Here is a 4235-nt window from a genome sequence, read left to right on the forward strand (position 1 = left end):
CTCTTGTGTGTAAAATGCCTTCTTACTCAAAGTTCTGTATGTTGGGCTTACTAATGTTTGTGGCTTCCTTAAATTCTTTAGCTTGTGCTTTGATAGCAAAATACGTGTTTGCTACGTAAATATAATAAGTAGTTCCTTCGTCATTCAGTCATTAAAATACCTTGAGTTTTGTAAGTGGTTTCCATTCCTGAATTTTTTTTTTTTTTTACTAAGTCTTCTACAAGATTATTAGAGGGGAAGGAAATAAGCATCCTTGCAAACTCTGAATCGGGATTAGAATGTGTAGAAGTGTCAGAAACGGCATAAAAATACCAAAGGTGGTGGCTCGTTGCTAGTAGAGGAGGCTACTCTCCTGCTGTACGATTTATTCCTTGTCTCCCAGTACAGTTAGTAATTTTTTTAATGGCTCTGGTACAATTATTGAAGTACAAAGGGCAGGGCTGGACAGGGAACTTGCTTCTGTTATTGATGATGGCCAACTGGGCCATTTCCTAGTTTTTCTTCAGCCATTTGGAACCACTGGACTAAATCTGAGCAGAATTTGTTAGGAATATCTTCAGCCTGGCCTTTCCTGGTGCAGGTGCTCTGAGGACTTGGAGAGGGGAGGTGGAGTGTTTTAATTTTTGGTTTCTGAGCTCTGGAGGGGTGGTTTGGAAACACGGATAGCTGTAGCAAAGCAAGTGCTGATCCTCCAAACTGGTGTCTGTTGGAGGCTTGCATGTACTGCAGGGAGGCTGCCCTTCCACAGCACCGCTGTAATCGCAAAATGTTCCTAGTGCATGGTGGTTTTAAACAGGTATGGTAAATGTCTTCCACTAACACTGCTCAGGTGCTTGCTTTCTCTCTTACAGCTTGGAGGCATCTAAATGTGTGGCATCGTTTTTCCACTAACAATTTCTCCTTCAAATGTTTCCTACTTCCTACGTTCTCCACAAGCCTACAGAATTTTGTTGGTTAAAAAAAAAAAAAAGAAAAATCCTACACAAGCAGATGGATATTTGGAGATTGATAGATCTTCTACCTACTCTGAGAAAAATACCAGAGAGCATTTTCATTTCTGTTACTGTATGAAGTTCAATATACCTTACCCTACTTTCTCCTGATTTTGAGAGAGACTTGGTGCCAAATCAAATTTAAGACTGTAGCTTTGGATTTATCCCCTCCCTCCCCCCCCAAAAAAAAAAAAAGGCAAGGGCTTGTGGACATACTGTGCTATTTAGAAAATGAACACCTCAAAACTTACTTGAGATGTTGAGAGACACTGGACTTTGTGCAGAGGGAATCTTGTAAAATATGGAGTTAACTGGCAAGAGGAGCAGTGGATGTTGATCAGCCTACAATGGAGCAGGTTTTTCTTCTGGCTAAGTAACTGATACCTGATACAAGGTCATCTTTAAAATTACTCTTGGAACTTGTCTTGCCGCTGCTTATGGGAAATAAGCATTAGGATATAAACAAAAGAAAAATAGCTTTGAAAGTTAATTTTCTAAAATCAGTAAAATGTTGCAGCACCATAGATAAACCCCTTTTCTTAAGCTTAGGAAAAGTAGTTTGCATCCAGCAAACATTAATTTTTATTGATTGTTAGGGATTTACGCAAGCCAGCCACCATAACAGGGTCCGACCCTAGGATCCCGCTGAGTGCGCCGAGTCCGAGTGAAGGTTTCCGATCAGTCTTTTATTCTTTCTTCGGTTACAGCTCGAGCTGGGTGCCTCCGGAGAGGGACCCCTACCCCAAGTCTCGCCTCTCAGTTACATCCGTACCACCCATCACCCCACCCCCGAGTCCCATCACTGAATTCTGGTCGGTGTCTCCTGATTTCTTAGCGGTTTTCACGGTCACTGGGCTGGCCGCCTTCTGAAGTTACTTCATTCTCTTGGAATTGTCTCCTTGGTCCTTACCTTCTTCATTCTGCTCGTATCCACCAAATTCAGCGAGTTCTTTGTTAGCAGCACTAGTTTTACCAAAAGTTTACGCTCGCTCAGCTCCTCCTTGGTCCTTACCTTCTTCATTCCGCTCGTATCCACCGAATTCAGCGAGTTCTTTGTTAGCAGCACTAGTTTTACCAAAAGTTTACGCTCGCTCAGCTCTTGCAGCCTACTTCAGCTGCTAACGCTAGGCCACGAATGCTAAACGAGACTACTCAGAGAGAAGAATACAGTTAATCAAATTTCTTCTGTAACATTGATGAGAGTTCTTTAGCTTACTCCTTAAAACAGTCAGTTGTTTGTCAGCTTGAAACACCTGTATTTTAGAGATGGAGGAAAATAGGGATGTCACTAGGTACTTCTGTGTTAAAATGCCTAAGTAATCTTAACTTGCTTTTGCCATGAAATTTGGTCTTTTCAGAAAAGTCTTAAGTCTAGAGGTTCTGCTCCATCTAATGATATTTTCAATAATAAGGGCGTTGCAGTAACTGCTTTTCCAGTAGACGCAACATTTAGACGCTTTATGCGATTAAGGCACGCAGAGGGTCAGGCATCGGACTCTGGTAATGCCCAAGCCGCGGCAGGGCTCGCGCTGCAAGGCTTCTCTGCAAAGCTTCGTCACTGTGACTTTGCAAGTAGGAGAGGGGCTGGTATGCAAGCAAATGGCATCTGAGATTATACAGAAGGGATTTCTTTTTACCATTTGGAGCGGTAAGTAGTTCTAATACACCACAAAATATCAACGCTGGATTATTAGCAAGATGTTCACTTAATATGTAGCTTTTTTTCCCTTGCAGACCAAACCTCATTTGAAGTTATCACAATGCATGTTTCTGTTTTACCCTTCTGTAGTCTCTGAAGCTTGAAGTATATCTGAGAACCATTTGTTACCATGGTCAAAAACATACCTTTTTCAAAAGCAGTCCCTTAACTATAGCGAGAAAATCTTTCAGTCGGTGCTGGTTTGACACTCATAGCAAGGCTGCTCTGTTTTCACTAAAGGCAGGGCAAGACACTGTGCAGACCAAGTTCTGCTAGGTGTGTGGTGGGGAGGAGGTACAGCTTCCAGGCATGAGATGGGAACAAAGATTACAAAACACAGCCTCTGCAGAGGTGAGCTGGAACCTTGTCACCGTGCAGGTAAAGCTTGCTTGTAGGCTGCGGCCAGGGAGTAGGTCAGGCTCGCTCCTCCGGAGAACTGGTTCTGCAACCAAGGGGCTGCAATTCTGCTGCTTGCAGAAGTGGCACTTTCTGCGTATCCCTTCAGTTTCTTCCTTTTTATTCCTACAGCAGCAGCTGCTGCTTCAAATCCCAGCTCCAAAAGCACGAAGCAGACATGCAACCTCGAACTGGAGAGACATCATTCCCCGGAAGAGATTTGTTGCTCAGGACAATGCAGCGAACAGGCATTTGCTCAGGGTTTGCCAGACCTGGTTTCCTACCTCTATCAGAACTGGAAACTGTAGACTAATTACATATGTTATTATTCATATATCATCTGCCCTGATGTGCTCTCTGTAAAAGGAATGTAATGTTATTCTAGGTCACAAGGGATCCTGTAGCACTGAAGTCCTGCAGTTAAAAGATCCAGATATGAAAATGATTGTATAATACATAATCTCCGTTCCAACCCTGTATTTTAGATATAATTTCATTTCCTGCTGAAATTTCTCAGAAAAGTTACAGTCAACGCATCTTTCGTAAGAGCTGGAAGTGGGAGGTGCCTCGGGTGCAGAGCCAGTCATTTCCACAAAACCATTCCTGCTCTGAAGCTGACAGATGTATCTCCAGCAAGTTAGCAATGTATGTCGATTAAAACCACAACATTTAGAGTATTGACATTTTTCTACTTTGCTGTTACAAGTGCAAAGAATATGTTCAGTTGTCAGTCAAACAAGTTTTTTTCACATTAAACAGATCTACATCTAGAAGTAGTTCAGCGTGACTCACAAAATGCATAAATCTCATCTGCTGCTGCATGTTAACCCAGCTGCTGAGTGCTCTAGTACACATCACATCCAGCAGCAGCTGGAAATGCTTCTGAGCACAACAGGGTACCCCAACACCAGTGGCACCACCTCATCCTGCATCCCGCAGCATCGAGGATGCCTGCAGCGGGACAGCGACGGAGCGCCTGCTGCACCAGCACCGTGCCAAAGCCCGGCTCCTGCCTTGCTTTCACCTCCCCAGGCAGCCGGTGTACAATTAAAACCAAGTTGCACGTACACGAGTTATCTTTGTGTAACAGGCTGGTGACGAAACACTGCCGCCTGTGCCTTTGCATCTTCCTGCCAAGCTGGGACTGT

This window comes from Pelecanus crispus, chromosome 13 (genome assembly GCF_030463565.1).
Source record: "Pelecanus crispus isolate bPelCri1 chromosome 13, bPelCri1.pri, whole genome shotgun sequence".
In the NCBI taxonomy this organism is placed as follows: domain Eukaryota; kingdom Metazoa; phylum Chordata; class Aves; order Pelecaniformes; family Pelecanidae; genus Pelecanus; species Pelecanus crispus.